Source organism: Kogia breviceps, chromosome 4 (assembly GCF_026419965.1).
Source record: "Kogia breviceps isolate mKogBre1 chromosome 4, mKogBre1 haplotype 1, whole genome shotgun sequence".
NCBI classification, from domain to species: domain Eukaryota; kingdom Metazoa; phylum Chordata; class Mammalia; order Artiodactyla; family Physeteridae; genus Kogia; species Kogia breviceps.
Window position 1 is genome coordinate 184,705,528 of NC_081313.1, and position 24,846 is coordinate 184,730,373.

The following is a 24,846-nucleotide window of genomic DNA, read 5'->3' on the forward strand; positions in this document are numbered from 1 at the left end:
GTAGGGCGCGGCATGCCGTGAGGCTAGGCCTGAGGCTTCAGGCCTGGAGGCCCGGCGAAGGGCCGGAGCTAGGGTTAGGGTTAGGCCCCCGGTGAGGCTGAGGCTCGAGGTCGGGGTACGGACCCTTGTGGGGTGGCTTGTGCGGCGTAGGGCGCGGCATGCCGTGAGGCTAGGCCTCAGGCTTCAGGCCTGGCGGCCCGGCGAAGGGCCGGAGCTAGGGTTAGGGTTAGGCCCCCGGAGAGGCTGAGGCTCGAGGTCGAGGTACGGACACGTGTGGGGGGGCGTGTGCGGCGTAGGGCGCGGCATGCCGTGAGGCTAGGCCTCAGGCTTCAGGCCTGGCGGCCCGGCGAAGGGCCGGAGCTAAGGTTAGGGTTAGGCCCCCGGTGAGGCTGAGGCTCCAGGTCGGGGTACGGACACGTGTGGGGGGGCGTGTGCGGCGTAGGGCGCGGCATGCCGTGAGGCTAGGCCTCAGGCTTCAGGCCGGGCGGCCAGGCGAAGGGCCGGAGCTAGGGTGAGGGTTAGGCCCGCGCTGAGGCTGAGGCTCGAGTTCGGGGTACGGACACCTGTGGGGGGGCATGTGCGGCATAGGGCACGGCATGCCGTGAGGCTAGGCCTCAGGCTTCAGGCCTGGCGGCCAGGCGAAGGGCCGGAGGTAGGGTTAGGGTTAGGCCCCCGGTGCGGCTGAGGCTCGAGGTCAGGGTACGGACACGTGTGGGGGGGCGTGTGCGGCGTAGGGCGCGGCATGCCGTGAGGCTAGGCCTCAGGCTTCAGGCCTGGCGGCCCGGCGAAGGGCCGTAGCTAGTGTTAGGGTTAGGCCCTCGGTGAGGCTGAGGCTCGAGGTCGGGGTACAGACCCGTGTGGGGGGGCGTGTGGGGCGTAGGGCGCGGCATGCCGTGAGGCTAGGCCTCAGGCTTCAGGCCTGGCGGCCCGGCGAAGGGCCGGAGCTAGGGTTAGGGTTAGGCCCCCGGTGAGGCTGAGGCTCGAGGTCGGGGTACGGACACGTGTGGGGGGGCGTGTGCGGCGTAGGGCGCGGCATGCCGTGAGGCTAGGCCTCAGGCTTCAGGCCTGGCGGCCCGGCGAATGACCGGAGCTCGGGTTAGGTTTAGGCCCCCGGTGAGTCTGAGGCTCGAGGTCGGGGTACGGACCCGTGTGGGGGGGCGTGTGCGGCGTAGGGCGCGGCATGCCGTGAGGCTAGGCCTCAGGCTTCAGGCCTGGCGGCCCGGCGAAGGACCGGAGCTAGGGTTAGGGTTAGGCCCCCGGTGAGGCTGAGGCTCGAGGTCGGGGTACGGACCCGTGTGGGGGGGCGTGTGCGGCGTAGGGCGCGGCATGCCGTGAGGCTAGGCCTCAGGCTTCAGGCCTGGAGGCCCGGCGAAGGGCCGGAGCTAGGGTTAGGGTTAGGCCCCCGGTGAGGCTGAGGCTCGAGGTCGGGGTACGGACACTTGTGGGGTGGCGTGTGCGGCGTAGGGCGCGGCATGCCGTGAGGCTAGGCCTCAGGCTTCAGGCCTGGCGGCCCGGCGAAGGGCCGGAGCTAGGGTTAGGGTTAGGCCCCCGGAGAGGCTGAGGCTCGAGGTCGAGGTACGGACACGTGTGGGGGGGCGTGTGCGGCGTAGGGCGCGGCATGCCGTGAGGCTAGGCCTCAGGCTTCAGGCCTGGCGGCCCGGCGAAGGGCCGGAGCTAAGGTTAGGGTTAGGCCCCCGGTGAGGCTGAGGCTCCAGGTCGGGGTACGGACACGTGTGGGGGGGCGTGTGCGGCGTAGGGCGCGGCATGCCGTGAGGCTAGGCCTCAGGCTTCAGGCCGGGCGGCCCGGCGAAGGGCCGGAGCTAGGGTTAGGGTTAGGCCCCCCGTGAGGCTGAGGCTCGAGGTAGGGGTACGGACACGTGTCGGGGGGCGTGTGCGGCGTAGGGCGCGGCATGCCGTGAGGCTAGGCCTCAGGCTTCAGGCCGGGCGGCCCGGCGAAGGGCCGGAGCTAGGGTTAGGGTTAGGCCCCCCGTGAGGCTGAGGCTCGAGGTAGGGGTACGGACACGTGTGGGGGGGCGTGTGCGGCGTAGGGCGTGGCATGCCTTGAGGCTAGGCCTCAGGCTCCAGGCCTGGCGGCCCGGCGAAGGGGCGGAGCTAGGGTTAGGGTTAGGCCCCCCGTGAGGCTGAGGCTCGAGGTCGGTGTCCGGACACGTGTGGGGGGGCGTGTGCGGCGTAGGGCGCGGCATGCCGTGAGGCTAGGCCTCAGGCTTCAGGCCTGGCGGCCCGGCGAAGGGCCGGAGCTAGGGTTAAGGTTAGGCCCCCGGTGAGGCTGAGGCTCGAGGTCGGGGTACGGACACGTGTGGGGGGGCGTGTGCGGCGTAGGGCGCGGCATGCCGTGAGGCTAGGCCTCAGGCTTCAGGCCTGGCGGCCCGGCGAAGGGCCGGAGCTAGGGTTAGGGTTAGGCCCCCGGTGAGGCTGAGGCTCGAGGTCGGGGTACGGACACGTGTGGGGGGGCTTGTGCGGCATAGGGCGCGGTATGCCGTGAGGCTAGGCCTCAGGCTTCAGGCCTGGCGGCCCGGCGAAGGGCCGGAACTAGGGTTAGGGTTAGGCCCCCGGTGAGGCTGAGGCTCGAGGTCGGGGTACGGACACGTGTGGGGGGGCGTGTGCGGCGTAGGGCGCGGCATGCCGTGAGGCTAGGCCTCAGGCTTCAGGCCTGGCGGCCCGGCGAAGGGCCGGAGCTAGGGTTAGGGTTAGGCCCCCCGTGAGTCTGAGGCTCGAGGTCGGGGTACGGACACGTGTGGGGGGGCGTGTGGGGCGTAGGGCGTGGCATGCCGTGAGGCTAGGCCTCAGGCTTCAGGCCTGGCGGCCCGGCGAAGGGCCGGAGCTAGGGTGAGGGTTAGGCCCGCGTTGAGGCTGAGGCTCGACGTCGGGGTACGGACACCTGTGGGGGGGCGTGTGCGGCATAGGGCACGGCATGCCGTGAGGCTAGGCCTCAGGCTTCAGGCCTGGCGGCCAGGCGAAGGGCCGGAGGTAGGGTTAGGGTTAGGCCCCCGGTGAGGCTGAGGCTCGAGGTCAGGGTACGGACACGTGTGGGGGGGCGTGTGCGGCGTAGGGCGCGGCATGCCGTGAGGCTAGGCCTCAGGCCTCAGGCCTGGCGGCCCGGCGAAGGGCCGGAGCTAGGGTTAGGGTTAGGCCCCCGGTGAGGCTGAGGCTCGAGGTCGGGGTACGGACCCGTGTGGGGGGGCGTGTGCGGCGTAGGGCGCGGCATGCCGTGAGGCTAGGCCTCAGGCTTCAGGCCTGGCGGCCCGGCGAAGGGCCGGAGCTAGGGTTAGGGTTAGGCCCCCCGTGAGTCTGAGGCTCGAGGTCGGGGTACGGACACGTGTGGGGGGGCGTGTGCGGCGTAGGGCGCGGCATGCCGTGAGGCTAGGCCTCAGGCTTCAGGCCTGGCGGCCCGGCGAATGGCCGGAGCTAGGTTTAGGTTTAGGCCCCCGGTGAGGCTGAGGATCGAGGTCGGGGTACGGACACGTGTGGGGGGGCGTGTGTGGCGAAGGGCGCGGCATGCCGTGAGGCTAGGCCTCAGGCTTCAGGCCTGGCGGCCCGGCAAAGGGCCGGAGCTAGGGTTAGGGTTAGGCCCCCGGTTAGGCTGAGGCTCGAGGTCGGGGTACGGAGACGTGTGGGGGGGCTTGTGCGGCATAGGGCGCGGTATGCCGTGAGGCTAGGCCTCAGGCTTCAGGCCTGGCGGCCCGGCGAAGGGCCGGAGGTAGGGTTAGGGTTAGGCCCCCGGTGAGGCTGAGGCTCGAGGTCGGGGTACGGACACGTGTGGGGGGGCGTGTGCGGCGTAGGGCGCGGCATGCCGTGAGGCTAGGCCTCAGGCTTCAGGCCTGGCGGCCCGGCGAATGACCGGAGCTCGGGTTAGGTTTAGGCCCCCGGTGAGTCTGAGGCTCGAGGTCGGGGTACGGACCCGTGTGGGGGGGCGTGTGCGGCGTAGGGCGCGGCATGCCGTGAGGCTAGGCCTCAGGCTTCAGGCCTGGCGGCCCGGCGAAGGGCCGGAGCTAGGGTTTGGGTTAGGCCCCCGGTGAGGCTGAGACTCGAGGTCGGGGTACGGACACGTGTGGGGGGGCGTGTGTGGCGTAGGGCGCGGCATGCCGTGAGGCTAGGCCTGAGGCTTCAGGCCTGGAGGCCCGGCGAAGGGCCGGAGCTAGGGTTAGGGTTAGGCCCCCGGTGAGGCTGAGGCTCGAGGTCGGGGTACGGACCCTTGTGGGGTGGCTTGTGCGGCGTAGGGCGCGGCATGCCGTGAGGCTAGGCCTCAGGCTTCAGGCCTGGCGGCCCGGCGAAGGGCCGGAGCTAGGATTAGGGTTAGGCCCCCGGAGAGGCTGAGGCTCGAGGTCGAGGTACGGACACGTGTGGGGGGGCGTGTGCGGCGTAGGGCGCGGCATGCCGTGAGGCTAGGCCTCAGGCTTCAGGCCTGGCGGCCCGGCGAAGGGCCGGAGCTAAGGTTAGGGTTAGGCCCCCGGTGAGGCTGAGGCTCCAGGTCGGGGTACGGACACGTGTGGGGGGGCGTGTGCGGCGTAGGGCGCGGCATGCCGTGAGGCTAGGCCTCAGGCTTCAGGCCGGGCGGCCAGGCGAAGGGCCGGAGCTAGGGTGAGGGTTAGGCCCGCGCTGAGGCTGAGGCTCGAGTTCGGGGTACGGACACCTGTGGGGGGGCATGTGCGGCATAGGGCACGGCATGCCGTGAGGCTAGGCCTCAGGCTTCAGGCCTGGCGGCCAGGCGAAGGGCCGGAGGTAGGGTTAGGGTTAGGCCCCCGGTGCGGCTGAGGCTCGAGGTCAGGGTACGGACACGTGTGGGGGGGCGTGTGCGGCGTAGGGCGCGGCATGCCGTGAGGCTAGGCCTCAGGCTTCAGGCCTGGCGGCCCGGCGAAGGGCCGTAGCTAGTGTTAGGGTTAGGCCCTCGGTGAGGCTGAGGCTCGAGGTCGGGGTACAGACCCGTGTGGGGGGGCGTGTGGGGCGTAGGGCGCGGCATGCCGTGAGGCTAGGCCTCAGGCTTCAGGCCTGGCGGCCCGGCGAAGGGCCGGAGCTAGGGTTAGGGTTAGGCCCCCGGTGAGGCTGAGGCTCGAGGTCGGGGTACGGACACGTGTGGGGGGGCGTGTGCGGCGTAGGGCGCGGCATGCCGTGAGGCTAGGCCTCAGGCTTCAGGCCTGGCGGCCCGGCGAATGACCGGAGCTCGGGTTAGGTTTAGGCCCCCGGTGAGTCTGAGGCTCGAGGTCGGGGTACGGACCCGTGTGGGGGGGCGTGTGCGGCGTAGGGCGCGGCATGCCGTGAGGCTAGGCCTCAGGCTTCAGGCCTGGCGGCCCGGCGAAGGACCGGAGCTAGGGTTAGGGTTAGGCCCCCGGTGAGGCTGAGGCTCGAGGTCGGGGTACGGACCCGTGTGGGGGGGCGTGTGCGGCGTAGGGCGCGGCATGCCGTGAGGCTAGGCCTCAGGCTTCAGGCCTGGAGGCCCGGCGAAGGGCCGGAGCTAGGGTTAGGGTTAGGCCCCCGGTGAGGCTGAGGCTCGAGGTCGGGGTACGGACACTTGTGGGGTGGCGTGTGCGGCGTAGGGCGCGGCATGCCGTGAGGCTAGGCCTCAGGCTTCAGGCCTGGCGGCCCGGCGAAGGGCCGGAGCTAGGGTTAGGGTTAGGCCCCCGGAGAGGCTGAGGCTCGAGGTCGAGGTACGGACACGTGTGGGGGGGCGTGTGCGGCGTAGGGCGCGGCATGCCGTGAGGCTAGGCCTCAGGCTTCAGGCCTGGCGGCCCGGCGAAGGGCCGGAGCTAAGGTTAGGGTTAGGCCCCCGGTGAGGCTGAGGCTCCAGGTCGGGGTACGGACACGTGTGGGGGGGCGTGTGCGGCGTAGGGCGCGGCATGCCGTGAGGCTAGGCCTCAGGCTTCAGGCCGGGCGGCCCGGCGAAGGGCCGGAGCTAGGGTTAGGGTTAGGCCCCCCGTGAGGCTGAGGCTCGAGGTAGGGGTACGGACACGTGTCGGGGGGCGTGTGCGGCGTAGGGCGCGGCATGCCGTGAGGCTAGGCCTCAGGCTTCAGGCCGGGCGGCCCGGCGAAGGGCCGGAGCTAGGGTTAGGGTTAGGCCCCCCGTGAGGCTGAGGCTCGAGGTAGGGGTACGGACACGTGTGGGGGGGCGTGTGCGGCGTAGGGCGTGGCATGCCTTGAGGCTAGGCCTCAGGCTCCAGGCCTGGCGGCCCGGCGAAGGGGCGGAGCTAGGGTTAGGGTTAGGCCCCCCGTGAGGCTGAGGCTCGAGGTCGGTGTCCGGACACGTGTGGGGGGGCGTGTGTGGCGTAGGGCGCGGCATGCCGTGAGGCTAGGCCTCAGGCTTCAGGCCTGGCGGCCCGGCGAAGGGCCGGAGCTAGGTTTAGGGTTAGGCCCCCGATGAGGCTGAGGCTCGAGGTCGGGGTACGGACACGTGTGGGGGGGCGTGTGCGGCGTAGGGCGCGGCATGCCGTGAGGCTAGCCCTCAGGCTTCAGGCCTGGCGGCCCGGCGAAGGGCCGGAGCTAGGGTTAGGGTTAGGCCCCCGGTGAGGCTGAGGCTCGAGGTCGGGGTACGGACACGCGTGGGGGGGCGTGTGCGGCGTAGGGCGCGTCATGCCGTGAGGCTAGGCCTCAGGCTTCAGGCCTGGCGGCCCGGCGAAAGGCCGGAGCTAGGTTTAGGGTTAGGCCCCCGGTGAGGCTGAGGCTCGAGGTCGGGGTACGGACACGTGTGGGGGGGCGTGTGCGGCGTAGGGCGCGGCATGCCGTGAGGCTAGGCCTCAGGCTTCAGGCCTGGCGGCCCGGCGAAGGGCCAGAGCTAGGGTTAGGGTTAGGCCCCCCGTGAGGCTGAGGCTCGAGGTCGGGGTACGGACACGTGTGGGTGGGCGTGTGCGGCGTAGGGCGCGGCATGCCGTGAGGCTAGGCCTCAGGCTTCAGGCCTGGAGGCCCGGCGAAGGGCCGGAGCTAGGGTTAGGGTTAGGCCCCCGGTGAGGCTGAGGCTCGAGGTCGGGGTACGGACACTTGTGGGGTGGCGTGTGCGGCGTAGGGCGCGGCATGCCGTGAGGCTAGGCCTCAGGCTTCAGGCCTGGCGGCCCGGCGAAGGGCCGGAGCTAGGGTTAGGGTTAGGCCCCCGGAGAGGCTGAGGCTCGAGGTCGAGGTACGGACACGTGTGGGGGGGCGTGTGCGGTGTAGGGCGCGGCATGCCGTGAGGCTAGGCCTCAGGCTTCAGGCCTGGCGGCCCGGCGAAGGGCCGGAGCTAGGGTTAGGGTTAGGCCCCCGGTGAGGCTGAGGCTCCAGGTCGGGGTACGGACACGTGTGGGGGGGCGTGTGCGGCGTAGGGCGCGGCATGCCGTGAGGCTAGGCCTCAGGCTTCAGGCCTGGCGGCCCGGCGAATGGCCGGAGCTAGGGTTAGGGTTAGGCCCCCCGTGAGGCTGAGGCTCGAGGTAGGGGTACGGACACGTGTGGGGGGGCGTGTGCGGCGTAGGGCGCGGCATGCCGTGAGGCTAGGCCTCAGGCTTCAGGCCGGGCGGCCCGGCGAAGGGCCGGAGCTAGGGTTAGGGTTAGGCCCCCCGTGAGGCTGAGGCTCGAGGTAGGGGTACGGACACGTGTGGGGGGGCGTGTGCGGCGTAGGGCGTGGCATGCCTTGAGGCTAGGCCTCAGGCTCCAGGCCTGGCGGCCCGGCGAAGGGGCGGAGCTAGGGTTAGGGTTAGGCCCCCCGTGAGGCTGAGGCTCGAGGTCGGTGTCCGGACACGTGTGGGGGGGCGTGTGCGGCGTAGGGCGCGGCATGCCGTGAGGCTAGGCCTCAGGCTTCAGGCCTGGCGGCCCGGCGAAGGGCCGGAGCTAGGGTTAAGGTTAGGCCCCCGGTGAGGCTGAGGCTCGAGGTCGGGGTACGGACACGTGTGGGGGGGCGTGTGCGGCGTAGGGCGCGGCATGCCGTGAGGCTAGGCCTCAGGCTTCAGGCCTGGCGGCCCGGCGAAGGGCCGGAGCTAGGGTTAGGGTTAGGCCCCCGGTGAGGCTGAGGCTCGAGGTCGGGGTACGGACACGTGTGGGGGGGCGTGTGCGGCGTAGGGCGCGGCATGCCGTGAGGCTAGGCCTCAGGCTTCAGGCCTGGCGACCCGGCGAATGGCCGGAGCTAGGGTTAGGTTTAGGCCCCCGGTGAGGCTGAGGCTCGAGGTCGGGGTACGGACCCGTGTGGGGGGGGCGTGTGCGGCGTTGGGCGCGGCATGCCGTGAGGCTAGCCCTCAGGCTTCAGGCCTGGCGGCCGGGCGGAGGGCCGGAGCTAGGTTTAGGGTTAGGCCCCCGGTGAGGCTGAGGCTCGAGGTCGGGGTACGGACACGTGTGGGGGGGCGTGTGTGGCGAAGGGCGCGGCATGCCGTGAGGCTAGGCCTCAGGCTTCAGGCCTGGCGGCCCGGCAAAGGGCCGGAGCTAGGGTTAGGGTTAGGCCCCCGGTTAGGCTGAGGCTCGAGGTCGGGGTACGGAGACGTGTGGGGGGGCTTGTGCGGCATAGGGCGCGGTATGCCGTGAGGCTAGGCCTCAGGCTTCAGGCCTGGCGGCCCGGCGAAGGGCCGGAACTAGGGTTAGGGTTAGGCCCCCGGTGAGGCTGAGGCTCGAGGTCGGGGTACGGACACGTGTGTTGGGGCGTGTGCGGCGTAGGGCGCGGCATGCCGTGAGGCTAGGCCTCAGGCTTCAGGCCTGGCGGCCCGGCGAAGGGCCGGAGCTAGGGTTAGGGTTAGGCCCCCCGTGAGTCTGAGGCTCGAGGTCGGGGTACGGACACGTGTGGGGGGGCGTGTGGGGCGTAGGGCGTGGCATGCCGTGAGGCTAGGCCTCAGGCTTCAGGCCTGGCGGCCCGGCGAAGGTCCGGAGCTAGGGTGAGGGTTAGGCCCGCGTTGAGGCTGAGGCTCGAGGTCGGGGTACGGACACCTGTGGGGGGGCGTGTGCGGCATAGGGCACGGCATGCCGTGAGGCTAGGCCTCAGGCTTCAGGCCTGGCGGCCAGGCGAAGGGCCGGAGGTAGGGTTAGGGTTAGGCCCCCGGTGAGGCTGAGGCTCGAGGTCAGGGTACGGACACGTGTGGGGGGGCGTGTGCGGCGTAGGGCGCGGCATGCCGTGAGGCTAGGCCTCAGGCTTCAGGCCTGGCGGCCCGGCGAAGGGCCGGAGCTAGGATTAGGGTTCGGCCCCCGGTGAGGCTGAGGCTCGAGGTCGGGGTACGGACACGTGTGGGGGGGCGTGTGCGGCGTAGGGCGCGGCATGCCGTGAGGCTAGGCCTCAGGCTTCAGGCCTGGCGGCCCGGCGAAGGGCCGGAGCTAGGGTTAGGGTTAGGCCCCCCGTGAGGCTGAGGCTCGAGGTCGGGGTACGGACACGTGTGGGGGGGCGTGTGCGTCGGAGGGCGCGGCATGCCGTGAGGCTAGGCCTCAGGCTTCAGGCCTGGCGGCCCGGCGAAGGGCCGGAGCTAGGGTTAGGGTTAGGCCCCCGGTGAGGCTGAGGCTCGAGGTCGGGGTACGGACACGTGTGGGGGGGCGTGTGCGGCGTTGGGCGCGGCATGCCGTGAGGCTAGGCCTCAGGCTTCAGGCCTGGCGGCCCGGCGAAGGGCCGGAGCTAGGGTTAGGGTTAGGCCCCCGGTGAGGCTGAGGCTCGAGTTCGGGGAACGGACACGTGTGGGGGGGCGTGTGCGGCGTAGGGCGCGGCATGCCGTGAGGCTAGGCCTCAGGCTTCAGGCCTGGCCGCCCGGCGAAGGGCCGGAGCTAGGGTTAGGTTTAGGCCCCCGGTGAGGCTGAGGCTCGAGGTCGGGGTACGGACCCGTGTGGGGGGGCGTGTGCGGCGTAGGGCGCGGCATGCCGTGAGGCTAGGCCTCAGGCTTCAGGCCTGACGGCCCGGCGAAGGGCCGGAGCTAGGGTTAGGGTTAGGCCCCCGGTGAGGCTGAGGCTCGAGGTCGGTGTACGGACACGTGTTGGGGGGCGTGTGCGGCGTAGGGCGCGTCATGCCGTGAGGCTAGGCCTCAGGCTTCAGGCCTGGCGGCCGGGCGAAGGGCCGGAGCTAGGGTAAGTGTTAGGCCCCCGGTGAGGCTGAGGCTCGAGGTCGGGGTACGGACACGTGTGGGGGGGCGTGTGCGGCGTAGGGCGCGGCATGCCGTGAGGCTAGGCCTCAGGCTTCAGGCCTGGCGGCCCGGCGAAGGGCCAGAGCTAGGTTTAGGGTTCGGCCCCCGGTGAGGCTGAGGCTCGAGGTCGGGGTACGGACACGTGTGGGGGGGCGTGTGCGGCGTTGGGCGCGGCATGCCGTGAGGCTAGCCCTCAGGCTTCAGGCCTGGCGGCCCGGCGAAGGGCCGGAGCTAGGTTTAGGGTTAGGCCCCCGGTGAGGCTGAGGCTCGAGGTCGGGGTACGGACACGTGTGGGGGGGCGTGTGCGGCGTAGGGCGCGGCATGCCGTGAGGCTAGGCCTCAGGCTTCAGGCCTGGCGGCCCGGCGAAGGGCCGGAGCTAGGGTTAGGGTTAGGTCCCCGGTGAGGCTGAGGCTCGAGGTCGGGGTACGGACACGTGTGTGGGGGCGTGTGCTGCGTAGGGCGCGGCATGCCGTGAAGCTAGGCCTCAGGCTTCAGGCCTGGCGGCCCGGCGAAGGGCTGGAGCTAGGGTTAGGGTTAGGCCCCCGGTGAGGCTGAGGCTCGAGGTCGGGGTACGGACACGTGTGGGGGGGCGTGTGCGGCGTAGGGCGCGGCATGCCGTGAGGCTAGGCCTCAGGCTTCAGGCCTGGCGGCCCGGCGAAGGGCCGGAGCTAGGGTTAGGGTTAGGCCCCCGGTGAGGCTGAGGCTCGAGGTCGGGGTACGGACACGTGTGGGGGGGCGTGTGTGGCGTAGGGCGCGGCATGCCGTGAGGCTAGGCCTCAGGCTTCAGGCCTGGCGGCCCGGCGAAGGGCCGGAGCTAGGTTTAGGGTTAGGCCCCCGATGAGGCTGAGGCTCGAGGTCGGGGTACGGACACGTGTGGGGGGGCGTGTGCGGCGTAGGGCGTGGCATGCCGTGAGGCTAGCCCTCAGGCTTCAGGCCTGGCGGCCCGGCGAAGGGCCGGAGCTAGGGTTAGGGTTAGGCCCCCGGTGAGGCTGAGGCTCGAGGTCGGGGTACGGACACGCGTGGGGGGGCGTGTGCGGCGTAGGGCGCGTCATGCCGTGAGGCTAGGCCTCAGGCTTCAGGCCTGGCGGCCCGGCGAAAGGCCGGAGCTAGGTTTAGGGTTAGGCCCCCGGTGAGGCTGAGGCTCGAGGTCGGGGTACGGACACGTGTGGGGGGGCGTGTGCGGCGTAGGGCGCGGCATGCCGTGAGGCTAGGCCTCAGGCTTCAGGCCTGGCGGCCCGGCGAAGGGCCAGAGCTAGGGTTAGGGTTAGGCCCCCCGTGAGGCTGAGGCTCGAGGTCGGGGTACGGACACGTGTGGGTGGGCGTGTGCGGCGTAGGGCGCGGCATGCCGTGAGGCTAGGCCTCAGGCTTCAGGCCTGGAGGCCCGGCGAAGGGCCGGAGCTAGGGTTAGGGTTAGGCCCCCGGTGAGGCTGAGGCTCGAGGTCGGGGTACGGACACTTGTGGGGTGGCGTGTGCGGCGTAGGGCGCGGCATGCCGTGAGGCTAGGCCTCAGGCTTCAGGCCTGGCGGCCCGGCGAAGGGCCGGAGCTAGGGTTAGGGTTAGGCCCCCGGAGAGGCTGAGGCTCGAGGTCGAGGTACGGACACGTGTGGGGGGGCGTGTGCGGTGTAGGGCGCGGCATGCCGTGAGGCTAGGCCTCAGGCTTCAGGCCTGGCGGCCCGGCGAAGGGCCGGAGCTAGGGTTAGGGTTAGGCCCCCGGTGAGGCTGAGGCTCCAGGTCGGGGTACGGACACGTGTGGGGGGGCGTGTGCGGCGTAGGGCGCGGCATGCCGTGAGGCTAGGCCTCAGGCTTCAGGCCTGGCGGCCCGGCGAATGGCCGGAGCTAGGGTTAGGGTTAGGCCCCCCGTGAGGCTGAGGCTCGAGGTAGGGGTACGGACACGTGTGGGGGGGCGTGTGCGGCGTAGGGCGCGGCATGCCGTGAGGCTAGGCCTCAGGCTTCAGGCCGGGCGGCCCGGCGAAGGGCCGGAGCTAGGGTTAGGGTTAGGCCCCCCGTGAGGCTGAGGCTCGAGGTAGGGGTACGGACACGTGTGGGGGGGCGTGTGCGGCGTAGGGCGTGGCATGCCTTGAGGCTAGGCCTCAGGCTCCAGGCCTGGCGGCCCGGCGAAGGGGCGGAGCTAGGGTTAGGGTTAGGCCCCCCGTGAGGCTGAGGCTCGAGGTCGGTGTCCGGACACGTGTGGGGGGGCGTGTGCGGCGTAGGGCGCGGCATGCCGTGAGGCTAGGCCTCAGGCTTCAGGCCTGGCGGCCCGGCGAAGGGCCGGAGCTAGGGTTAAGGTTAGGCCCCCGGTGAGGCTGAGGCTCGAGGTCGGGGTACGGACACGTGTGGGGGGGCGTGTGCGGCGTAGGGCGCGGCATGCCGTGAGGCTAGGCCTCAGGCTTCAGGCCTGGCGGCCCGGCGAAGGGCCGGAGCTAGGGTTAGGGTTAGGCCCCCGGTGAGGCTGAGGCTCGAGGTCGGGGTACGGACACGTGTGGGGGGGCGTGTGCGGCGTAGGGCGCGGCATGCCGTGAGGCTAGGCCTCAGGCTTCAGGCCTGGCGACCCGGCGAATGGCCGGAGCTAGGGTTAGGTTTAGGCCCCCGGTGAGGCTGAGGCTCGAGGTCGGGGTACGGACCCGTGTGGGGGGGGCGTGTGCGGCGTTGGGCGCGGCATGCCGTGAGGCTAGCCCTCAGGCTTCAGGCCTGGCGGCCGGGCGGAGGGCCGGAGCTAGGTTTAGGGTTAGGCCCCCGGTGAGGCTGAGGCTCGAGGTCGGGGTACGGACACGTGTGGGGGGGCGTGTGTGGCGAAGGGCGCGGCATGCCGTGAGGCTAGGCCTCAGGCTTCAGGCCTGGCGGCCCGGCAAAGGGCCGGAGCTAGGGTTAGGGTTAGGCCCCCGGTTAGGCTGAGGCTCGAGGTCGGGGTACGGAGACGTGTGGGGGGGCTTGTGCGGCATAGGGCGCGGTATGCCGTGAGGCTAGGCCTCAGGCTTCAGGCCTGGCGGCCCGGCGAAGGGCCGGAACTAGGGTTAGGGTTAGGCCCCCGGTGAGGCTGAGGCTCGAGGTCGGGGTACGGACACGTGTGTTGGGGCGTGTGCGGCGTAGGGCGCGGCATGCCGTGAGGCTAGGCCTCAGGCTTCAGGCCTGGCGGCCCGGCGAAGGGCCGGAGCTAGGGTTAGGGTTAGGCCCCCCGTGAGTCTGAGGCTCGAGGTCGGGGTACGGACACGTGTGGGGGGGCGTGTGGGGCGTAGGGCGTGGCATGCCGTGAGGCTAGGCCTCAGGCTTCAGGCCTGGCGGCCCGGCGAAGGTCCGGAGCTAGGGTGAGGGTTAGGCCCGCGTTGAGGCTGAGGCTCGAGGTCGGGGTACGGACACCTGTGGGGGGGCGTGTGCGGCATAGGGCACGGCATGCCGTGAGGCTAGGCCTCAGGCTTCAGGCCTGGCGGCCAGGCGAAGGGCCGGAGGTAGGGTTAGGGTTAGGCCCCCGGTGAGGCTGAGGCTCGAGGTCAGGGTACGGACACGTGTGGGGGGGCGTGTGCGGCGTAGGGCGCGGCATGCCGTGAGGCTAGGCCTCAGGCTTCAGGCCTGGCGGCCCGGCGAAGGGCCGGAGCTAGGATTAGGGTTCGGCCCCCGGTGAGGCTGAGGCTCGAGGTCGGGGTACGGACACGTGTGGGGGGGCGTGTGCGGCGTAGGGCGCGGCATGCCGTGAGGCTAGGCCTCAGGCTTCAGGCCTGGCGGCCCGGCGAAGGGCCGGAGCTAGGGTTAGGGTTAGGCCCCCCGTGAGGCTGAGGCTCGAGGTCGGGGTACGGACACGTGTGGGGGGGCGTGTGCGTCGGAGGGCGCGGCATGCCGTGAGGCTAGGCCTCAGGCTTCAGGCCTGGCGGCCCGGCGAAGGGCCGGAGCTAGGGTTAGGGTTAGGCCCCCGGTGAGGCTGAGGCTCGAGGTCGGGGTACGGACACGTGTGGGGGGGCGTGTGCGGCGTTGGGCGCGGCATGCCGTGAGGCTAGGCCTCAGGCTTCAGGCCTGGCGGCCCGGCGAAGGGCCGGAGCTAGGGTTAGGGTTAGGCCCCCGGTGAGGCTGAGGCTCGAGTTCGGGGAACGGACACGTGTGGGGGGGCGTGTGCGGCGTAGGGCGCGGCATGCCGTGAGGCTAGGCCTCAGGCTTCAGGCCTGGCCGCCCGGCGAAGGGCCGGAGCTAGGGTTAGGTTTAGGCCCCCGGTGAGGATGAGGCTCGAGGTCGGGGTACGGACACGTGTGGGGGGGCGTGTGCGGCATAGGGCGCGGCATGCCGTGAGGCTAGGCCTCAGGCTTCAGGCCTGGAGGCCCGGCGAAGGGCCGGAGCTAGGGTTAGGATTAGACCCCCGGTGAGTCTGAGGCTCGAGGTCGGGGTACGGACACGTGTGGGGGGGCTTGTGCGGCGTAGGGCGCGGCATGCCGTGAGGCTAGGACTCAGGCTTCAGGACTGGCGGCCCGGCGAATGGCCGGAGCTAGGGTTAGGGTTACGCCCCCGGTGAGGCTGAGGCTCGAGGTCGGGGTACGGACACGTGTCGGGAGGGCGTATGCGGCGTAGGGCGCGGCATGCCGTGAGGCTAGGCCTCAGGCTTCAGGCCTGGCGGCCCGGCGAAGGGCCGGAGCTAGGGTTAGGGTTAGGCCCCCGGTGAGGCTGAGGCTCCAGGTCGGGGTACGGACACGTGTGGGGGGGGGCGTGTGCGGCGTAGGGCGCGGCATGCCGTGAGGCTAGGCCTCAGGCTTCAGGCCTGGCGGCCCGGCGTAGGGCCGGAGCTAGGGTTAGGGTTAGGCCCCCCGTGAGGCTGAGGCTCGAGGTCGGGGTACGGACACTTGTGGGGGGGCGTGTGCGGCGTAGGGCGCGGCATGCCGTGAGGCTAGGCCTCAGGCTTCAGGCCTGGCGGCCCGGCGAAGGGCCGGAGCTAGGGTTAGGGTTAGGCCCCCGGTGAGGCTGAGGCTCGAGGTCGGGGTACGGACACGTGTGGGGGGGCGTGTGCGGCGTAGGGCGTGGCATGCCGTGAGGCTAGGCCTCAGGCTTCAGGCCTGGCGACCCGGCGAAGGGGCGGAGCTAGGGTTAGGGTTAGGCCCCCCGTGAGGCTGAGCCTCGAGGTCGGGGTACGGACACGTGTGGGGGCGCGTGTACGGCGAAGGGCGCGGCATGCCGTGAGGCTAGGCCTCAGGCTTTAGGCCTGGCGGCCCGGCGAAGGGCCGGAGCTAGGGTTAGGGTTAGGCCCCCGGTTAGGCTGAGGCTCGAGGTCGGGGTACGGACACGCGTGGGGGGGCTTGTGCTGCGTAGGGCGCGGCATGCCGTAAGGCTAGGCCTCAGGCTTCAGGCCTGGCGGCCGGGCGAAGGGCCGGAGCTAGGGTTAGGGTTATGCCCCCGGTTAGGCTGAGGCTCGAGGTCGGGGTACGGACACGTGTGGGGGGGCTTGTGCGGCATAGGGCGCGGTATGCCGTGAGGCTAGGCCTCAGGCTTCAGGCCTGGCGGCCCGGCGAAGGGCCGGAGCTAGGGTTAGGGTTAGGCCCCCGGTGAGGCTGAGGCTCGAGGTCGGGGTACGGACACGTGTGGGGGGGCGTGTGCGGCGTAGGGCGCGGCATGCCGTGAGGCTAGGCCTCAGGCTTCAGGCCTGGCGGCCCGGAGAAGGGCCGGAGCTAGGGTGAGGGTTAGGCCCCCGGTGAGGCTGAGGCTCGAGGTCGGGGTACGGACACCTGTGGGGCGGCGTGTGCGGCATAGGGCGCGGCATGCCGTGAGGCTAGGCCTCAGCCTTCAGGCCTGGCGGCCCGGCGAAGGGACGGAGCTAGGTTTAGGGTTAGGCCCCCGGTGAGGCTGAGGCTCGAGGTCGGGGTACGGACCCGTGTGGGGGGGGCGTGTGCGGCGTTGGGCGCGGCATGCCGTGAGGCTAGCCCTCAGGCTTCAGGCCTGGCGGCCCGGCGAAGGGCCGGAGCTAGGTTTAGGGTTAGGCCCCCGGTGAGGCTGAGGCTCGAGGTCGGGGTACGGACACGTGTGGGGGGGCGTGTGTGGCGAAGGGCGCGGCATGCCGTGAGGCTAGGCCTCAGGCTTCAGGCCTGGCGGCCCGGCAAAGGGCCGGAGCTAGGGTTAGGTTTAGGCCCCCGGTGAGGCTGAGCCTCGAGGTCGGGGTACGGACACGTGTGGGGGGGCTTGTGCGGCATAGGGCGCGGTATGCCGTGAGGCTAGGCCTCAGGCTTCAGGCCTGGCGGCCCGGCGAAGGGCCGGAGCTAGGGTTAGGGTTAGGCCCCCGGTGAGGCTGAGGCTCGAGGTCGGGGTTCGGACCCGTGTGGGGGCGCGTGTGCGGCGTAGGGCGCGGCATGCCGTGAGGCTAGGCCTCAGGCTTCAGGCCTGGCGTCCCGGCGAATGACCGGAGCTCGGGTTAGGTTTAGGTCCCCGGTGAGTCTGAGGCTCGAGGTCGGGGTACGGACCCGTGTGGGGGGGCGTGTGCGGCGTAGGGCGCGGCATGCCGTGAGGCTAGGCCTCAGGCTTCAGGCCTGGCGGCCCGGCGAAGGGCCGGAGCTAGGTTTAGGGTTCGGCCCCCGGTGAGGCTGAGGCTCCAGGTCGGGGTACGGACACGTGTGGGGGGGCGTGTGCGGCGTAGGGCGCGGCATGCCGTGAGGCTAGGCCTCAGGCTTCAGGCCTGGCGGCCCGGCGAAGGGCCGGAGCTAGGGTTAGGGTTAGGCCCCCGGTGAGGCTGCGGCTCGAGGTCGGGGTACGGACACGTGTGGGGGGGCGTGTGAGGCGTAGGGCGCGGCATGCCGTGAGGCTAGGCCTCAGGCTTCAGGCCTGGCGGCCCGGCGAAGGGCCGGAGCTAGGGTTAGGGTTAGGCCCCCGGTGAGGCTGAGGCTCGAGGTCGGGGTACAGACCCGTGTGGGGGGGCGTGTGCGGCGTAGGGCGCGGCATGCCGTGAGGCTAGGCCTCAGGCTTCAGGCCTGGCGGCCCGGCGAAGGGCCGGAGCTAGGGTTAGGATTAGGCCCCCGGTGAGGCTGAGGCTCGAGGTCGGGGTACGGACACGTGTGGGGGGGCTTGTGCGGCGTAGGGCGCGGCATGCCGTGAGGCTAGGCCTCAGGCTTCAGGCCTGGCGGCCCGGCGAAGGGCCGGAGCTAGGGTTAGGATTAGGCCCCCGGTGAGGCTGAGGCTCGAGGTCGGGGTACGGACACGTGTCGGGAGTGCGTGTGCGGCGTAGGGCGCAGCATGCCGTGAGGCTAGGCCTCAGGCTTCAGGCCTGGCGGCCCGGCGAAGGGCTGGAGCTAGGGTTAGGGTTAGGCCCCCGGTGAGGCTGAGGCTCCAGGTCGGGGTACGGACACGTGTGGGGGGGCGTGTGCGGCGTAGGGCGCGGCATGCCGTGAGGCTAGGCCTCAGGCTTCAGGCCTGGCGGCCCGGCGAAGGGCCGGAGCTAGGGTTAGGGTTAGGCCCCCGGTGAGGCTGAGGCTCGAGGTCGGGGTACGGACACGTGTGGGGGGGCGTGTGCGGCGTAGGGCGCGGCATGCCGTGAGGCTAGGCCTCAGGCTTCAGGCCTGGCGGCCCGGCGAAGGGCCGGAACTAGGGTTAGGGGTAGGCCCCCGGTGAGGCTGAGGCTCGAGGTCGGGGTACGGACACGTGTGGGGGGGCGTGTGCGGCGTAGGGCGCGGCATGCCGTGAGGCTAGGCCTCAGGCTTCAGGCCTGGCGGCCCGGCGAAGGGCCGGAGCTAGGGTTAGGGTTAGGCCCCCGGTTAGGCTGAGGCTCGAGGTCGGGGTATGGAAACGTGTGGGGGGGCTTGTGCGGCATAGGGCGCGGTATGCCGTGAGGCTAGGCCTCAGGCTTCAGGCCTGGCGGCCCGGCGAAGGACCGGAGCTAGGGTTAGGGTTAGGCCCCCGGTGAGGCTGAGGCTCGAGGTCGGGGTACGGACACGTGTGGGGGGGCGTGTGCGGCGTAGGGCACGGCATGCCTTGAGGCTAGGCCTCAGGCTTCAGGCCTGGCGGCCCGGAGAAGGGCCGGAGCTAGGGTGAGGGTTAGGCCCCCGGTGAGGCTGAGGCTCGAGGTCGGGGTACGGACACCTGTGGGGGGGCGTGTGCGGCATAGGGCGCGGCATGCCGTGAGGCTAGGCCTCAGCCTTCAGGCCTGGCGGCCCGGCGAAGGGCCAGAGCTAGGGTTAGGGTTAGGCCCCCGGTGAGGCTGAGGCTCGAGGTCGGGGTACGGACACGTGTGGGGTGGCGTGTGCGGCGGAGGGCGCGGCATGCCGTGAGGCTAGGCCTCAGGCTTCAGGCCTGGCGACTCGGCGAAGGGCCGGAGCTAGGGTTAGGTTTAGGCCCCCGGTGAGGCTGAGGCTCGAGGTCGGGGTACGGACCCGTGTGGGGGGGGCGTGTGCGGCGTTGGGCGCGGCATGCCGTGAGGCTAGCCCTCAGACTTCAGGCGTGGCGGCCCGGCGAGGGGCCGGAGCTAGGGTTAGGGTTAGGCCCCCCGTGAGTCTGAGGCTCGAGGTCGGGGTACGGACACGTGTGGGGGGGCGTGTGGGGCGTAGGGCGTGGCATGCCGTGAGGCTAGGCCTCAGGCTTCAGGCCTGGCGGCCCTGCGAAGGGCCGGAGCTAGGGTGAGGGTTAGGCCCGCGGTGAGGCTGAGGCTCGAGGTCGGGTTACGGACACCTGTGGGGGGGCGTGTGCGGCATAGGGCACGGCATGCCGTGAGGCTAGGCCTCAGGCTTCAGGCCTGGCGGCCAGGCGAAGGGCCGGAGGTAGGGTTAGGGTTAGGCCCCCGGTGAGGCTGAGGCTCGAGGTCAGGGTACGGACACGTGTGGGGGGGCGTGTGCGGCGTAGGGCGCGGCATGCCGTGAGGCTAGGCCTCAGGCTTCAGGCCTGGCGGCCCGGCGAAGGGCCGGAGCTAGGGTTAGGGTTAGGCCCCCGGTGAGGCTGAGGCTCGAGGTCGGGGTACAGACCCGTGTGGGGGGGCGTGTGCGGCGTAGGGCGCGGCATGCCGTGAGGCTAGGCCTCAGGCTTCATGCCTGGCGGCCCGGCGAAGGGCCGGAGCTAGGGTTAGGGTTAGGCCCCCGGTGAGGCTGAGGCTCCAGGTCGGGGTACGGACACGTGTGGGGGGGCGTGTGCGGCGTAGGGCGCGGCATGCCGTGAGGCTAGGCCTCAGGCTTCAGGCCGGGCGGCCCGGCGAAGGGCCGGAGCTAGGGTTAGGGTTAGGCCCCCCGTGAGGCTGAGGCTCGAGGTAGGGGTACGGACACGTGTGGGGGGGCGTGTGCGGCGTAGGGCGCGGCATGCCGTGAGGCTAGGCCTCAGGCTTCAGGCCGGGCGGCCCGGCGAAGGGCCGGAGGTAGCGTTAGGGTTAGGCCCCCCGTGAGGCTGAGGCTCGAGGTAGGGGTACGGACACGTGTGGGGGGGCGTGTGCGGCGTAGGGCGTGGCATGCCTTGAGGCTAGGCCTCAGGCTCCAGGCCTGGCGGCCCGGCGAAGGGGCGGAGCTAGGGTTAGGGTTAGGCCCCCCGTGAGGCTGAGGCTCGAGGTCGGTGTCCGGACACGTGTGGGGGGGCGTGTGCGGCGTAGGGCGCGGCATGCCGTGAGGCTAGGCCTCAGGCTTCAGGCCTGGCGGCCCGGCGAAGGGCCGGAGCTAGGGTTAGGGTTAGGCCCCCGGTGAGGCTGAGGCTCGAGGTCGGGGTACGGACCCGTGTGGTGGGGCGTGTGCGGCGTAGGGCGTGGCATGCCGTGAGGCTAGGCCTCAGGCTTCAGGCCTGGCGGCCCGGCGAAGGGCCGGAGCTAGGTTTAGGGTTAGGCCCCCGGTGAGGCTGAGGCTCGAGGTCGGAGTACGGACACGTGTGGGGGGGCGTGTGCGGCGTAGGGCGCGGCATGCCGTGAGGCTAAGCCTCAGGCTTCAGGCCTGGCGACTCGGCGAAGGGCCGGAGCTAGGGTTAGGTTTAGGCCCCCGGTGAGGCTGAGGCTCGAGGTCGGGGTACGGACCCGTGTGGGGGGGGCGTGTGCGGCGTTGGGCGCGGCATGCCGTGAGGCTAGCCCTCAGACTTCAGGCCTGGCGGCCCGGCGAAGGGCCGGAGCTAGGGTTAGGGTTAGGCCCCCCGTGAGTCTGAGGCTCGAGGTCGGGGTACGGACACGTGTGGGGGGGCGTGTGGGGCGTAGGGCGTGGCATGCCGTGAGGCTAGGCCTCAGGCTTCAGGCCTGGCGGCCCTGCGAAGGGCCGGAGCTAGGGTGAGGGTTAGGCCCGCGGTGAGGCTGAGGCTCGAGGTCGGGTTACGGACACCTGTGGGGGGGCGTGTGCGGCATAGGGCACGGCATGCCGTGAGGCTAGGCCTCAGGCTTCAGGCCTGGCGGCCAGGCGAAGGGCCGGAGGTAGGGTTAGGGTTAGGCCCCCGGTGAGGCTGAGGCTCGAGGTCAGGGTACGGACACGTGTGGGGGGGCGTGTGCGGCGTAGGGCGCGGCATGCCGTGAGGCTAGGCCTCAGGCTTCAGGCCTGGCGGCCCGGCGAAGGGCCGGAGCTAGGGTTAGGGTTAGGCCCCCGGTGAGGCTGAGGCTCGAGGTCGGGGTACAGACCCGTGTGGGGGGGCGTGTGCGGCGTAGGGCGCGGCATGCCGTGAGGCTAGGCCTCAGGCTTCATGCCTGGCGGCCCGGCGAAGGGCCGGAGCTAGGGTTAGGGTTAGGCCCCCGGTGAGGCTGAGGCTCGAGGTCGGGGTACGGACCCGTGTGGGGGGGCGTGTGCGGCGTAGGGCGCGGCATGCCGTGAGGCTAGGCCTCAGGCTTCAGGCCTGGCGGCCCGGCGAAGGGCCGGAGCTAGGGTTAGGATTAGGCCCCCGGTGAGGCTGAGGCTCGAGGTCGGGGTACGGACACGTGTTGGGGGGCGTGTGCGTCGTAGGGCGCGTCATGCCGTGAGGCTAGGCCTCAGGCTTCAGGCCTGGCGGCCGGGCGAAGGGCCGGAGCTAGGGTTAGTGTTAGGCCCCCGGTGAGGCTGAGGCTCGAGGTCGGGGTACGGACACGTGTGGGGGGGCGTGTGCGGCGTAGGGCGCGGCATGCCGTGAGGCTAGGCCTCAGGCTTCAGGCCTGGCGGCCCGGCGAAGGGCCGGAGCTAGGTTTAGGGTTAGGCCCCCGGTGAGGCTGAGGCTCGAGGTCGGGGTACGGACACGTGTGGGGGGGCGTGTGCGGCGTTGGGCGCGGCATGCCGTGAGGCTAGGCCTCAGGCTTCAGGCCTGGCGGCCCGGCGAAGGGCCGGAGCTTGGGTTAGGGTTAGGCCCCCGGTGAGGCTGAGGCTCGAGGTCGGGGTACGGACCCGTGTGGTGGGGCGTGTGCGGCGTAGGGCGCGGCATGCCGTGCGGCTAGGCCTCAGGCTTCAGGCCTGGCGGCCCGGCGAAGGGCCGGAGCTAGGGTTAGGGTTAGGCCCCCGGTGAGGCTGAGGCTCCAGGTCGGGGTACGGACACGTGTGGGGGGGCGTGTGCGGCGTAGGGCGCGGCATGCCGTGAGGCTAGGCCTCAGGCTTCAGGCCGGGCGGCCCGGCGAAGGGCCGGAGCTAGGGTTAGGGTTAGGCCCCCCGTGAGGCTGAGGCTCGAGGTAGGGGTACGGACACGTGTGGGGGGGCGTGTGCGGCGTAGGGCGCGGCATGCCGTGAGGCTAGGCCTCAGGCTTCAGGCCGGGCGGCCCGGCGAAGGGCCGGAGGTAGCGTTAGGGTTAGGCCCCCCGTGAGGCTGAGGCTCGAGGTAGGGGTACGGACACGTGTGGGGGGGCGTGTGCGGCGTAGGGCGTGGCATGCCTTGAGGCTAGGCCTCAGGCTCCAGGCCTGGCGGCCCGGCGAAGGGGCGGAGCTAGGGTTAGGGTTAGGCCCCCCGTGAGGCTGAGGCTCGAGGTCGGTGTCCGGACACGTGTGGGGGGGCGTGTGCGGCGTAGGGCGCGGCATGCCGTGAGGCTAGGCCTCAGGCTTCAGGCCTGGCGGCCCGGCGAAGGGCCGGAGCTAGGGTTAAGGTTAGGCCCCCGGTGAGGCTGAGGCTCGAGGTCGGGGTACGGACACGTGTGGGTGGGCGTGTGCGGCGTAGGGCGCGGCATGCCGTGAGGCTAGGCCTCAGGCTTCAGGCCTGGCGGCCCGGCGAAGGGCCGGAGCTAGGGTTAGGGTTAGGCCCCCGGTGAGGCTGAGGCTCGAGGTCGGGGTACGGACACGTGTGGGGGGGCGTGTGCGGCGTAGGGCGCGGCATGCCGTGAGGCTAGGCCTCAGGCTTCATGCCTGGCGGCCCGGCGAAGGGCCGGAGCTAGGGTTAGGTTTAGGCCCCCGGTGAGGCTGAGGCTCGAGGTCGGGGTACGGACCCGTGGGGGGGGGGGCGTGTGCGGCGTAGGGCGCGGCATGCCGTAAGGCTAGGCCTCAGGCTTCAGGCCTGGCGGCCGGGCGAAGGGCCGGAGCTAGGGTTAGGGTTAGGCCCCCGGTGAGGCTGAGGCTCGAGGTCGGGGTACGGACACGTGTGGGGGGCTTGTGCGGCATAGGGCGCGGTATGCCGTGAGGCTAGGCCTCAGGCTTCAGGCCTGGCGGCCCGGCGAAGGGCCGGAGCTAGGGTTAGGGTTAGGCCCCCGGTGAGGCTGAGGCTCGAGGTCGGGGTACGGACCCGTGTGGGGGGGGCGTGTGCGGCGTTGGGCGCGGCATGCCGTGAGGCTAGCCCTCAGGCTTCAGGCCTGGCTGCCCGGGAAAGGGCCGGAGCTAGGGTTAGGGTTAGGCCCCCGGTTAGGCTGAGGCTCGAGGTCGGGGTACGGAGACGTGTGGGGGGGCTTGTGCGGCATAGGGCGCGGTATGCCGTGAGGCTAGGCCTCAGGCTTCAGGCCTGGCGGCCCGGCGAAGGGCCGGAACTAGGGTTAGGGTTAGGCCCCCGGTGAGGCTGAGGCTCGAGGTCGGGGTACGGACACGTGTGTTGGGGCGTGTGCGGCGTAGGGCGCGGCATGCCGTGAGGCTAGGCCTCAGGCTTCAGGCCTGGCGGCCCGGCGAAGGGCCGGAGCTAGGGTTAGGGTTAGGCCCCCCGTGAGTCTGAGGCTCGAGGTCGGGGTACGGACACGTGTGGGGGGGCGTGTGGGGCGTAGGGCGTGGCATGCCGTGAGGCTAGGCCTCAGGCTTCAGGCCTGGCGGCCCGGCGAAGGGCCGGAGCTAGGGTGAGGGTTAGGCCCCCGGTGAGGCTGAGGCTCGAGGTCGGGTTACGGACACCTGTGGGGGGGCGTGTGCGGCATAGGGCACGGCATGCCGTGAGGCTAGGCCTCAGGCTTCAGGCCTGGCGGCCAGGCGAAGGGCCGGAGGTAGGGTTAGGGTTAGGCCCCCGGTGAGGCTGAGGCTCGAGGTCAGGTTACGGACACGTGTGGGGGGGCGTGTGCGGCGTAGGGCGCGGCATGCCGTGAGGCTAGGCCTCAGGCTTCAGGCCTGACGGCCCGGCGAAGGGCCCGAGCTAGGGTTAGGGTTAGGCCCCCGGTGAGGCTGAGGCTCGAGGTCGGGGTACAGACCCGTGTGGGGGGGCGTGTGCGGCGTAGGGCGCGGCATGCCGTGAGGCTAGGCCTCAGGCTTCAGGCCTGGCGGCCCGGCGAAGGGTCGGAGCTAGGGTTAGGGTTAGGCCCCCCGTGAGTCTGAGGCTCGAGGTCGGGGTACGGACACGTGTGGGGGGGCGTGTGGGGCGTAGGGCGTGGCATGCCGTGAGGCTAGGCCTCAGGCTTCAGGCCTGGCGGCCCGGCGAAGGGCCGGAGCTAGGGTGAGGGTTAGGCCCGCGGTGAGGCTGAGGCTCGAGGTCGGGGTACGGACACCTGTGGGGGGGCGTGTGCGGCATAGGGCGCGGCATGCCGTGAGGCTAGGCCTCAGGCTTCAGGCCTGGCGGCCAGGCGAAGGGCCGGAGGTAGGGTTAGGGTTAGGCCCCCGGTGAGGCTGAGGCTCGAGGTCAGGGTACGGACACGTGTGGGGGGGCGTGTGCGGCGTAGGGCGCGGCATGCCGTGAGGCTAGGCCTCAGGCTTCAGGCCTGGCGGCCCGGCGAAGGGCCGGAGCTAGGGTTAGGGTTAGGCCCCCGGTGAGGCTGAGGCTCGAGGTCGGGGTACAGACCCGTGTGGGGGGGCGTGTGCGGCGTAGGGCGCGGCATGCCGTGAGGCTAGGCCTCAGGCTTCATGCCTGGCGGCCCGGCGAAGGGCCGGAGCTAGGGTTAGGGTTAGGCCCCCGGTGAGGCTGAGGCTCGAGGTCGGGGTACGGACACGTGTGGGGGGGGCGTGTGCGGCGTAGGGCGCGGCATGCCGTGAGGCTAGGCCTCAGGCTTCAGGCCTGGCGGCCCGGCGAAGGGCCGGAGCTAGGGTTAGGGTTAGGCCCCCGGTGAGGCTGAGGCTCGAGGTCGGGGTACAGACCCGTGTGGGGGGGCGTGTGGGGCGTAGGGCGCGGCATGCCGTGAGGCTAGGCCTCAGGCTTCAGGCCTGGCGGCCCGGCGAAGGGCCGGAGCTAGGGTTAGGGTTAGGCCCCCCGTGAGTCTGAGGCTCGAGGTCGGGGTACGGACACGTGTGGGGGGGCGTGTGGGGCGTAGGGCGTGGCATGCCGTGAGGCTAGGCCTCAGGCTTCAGGCCTGGCGGCCCGGCGAAAGGCCGGAGCTAGGGTGAGGGTTAGGCCCGCGGTGAGGCTGAGGCTCGAGGTCGGGGTACGGACACCAGTCGGGGGGCGTGTGCGGCATAGGGCACGGCATGCCGTGAGGCTAGGCCTCAGGCTTCAGGCCTGGCGGCCAGGCGAAGGGCCGGAGGTAGGGTTAGGGTTAGGCCCCCGGTGAGGCTGAGGCTCGAGGTCAGGGTACGGACACGTGTGGGGGGGCGTGTGCGGCGTAGGGCGCGGCAT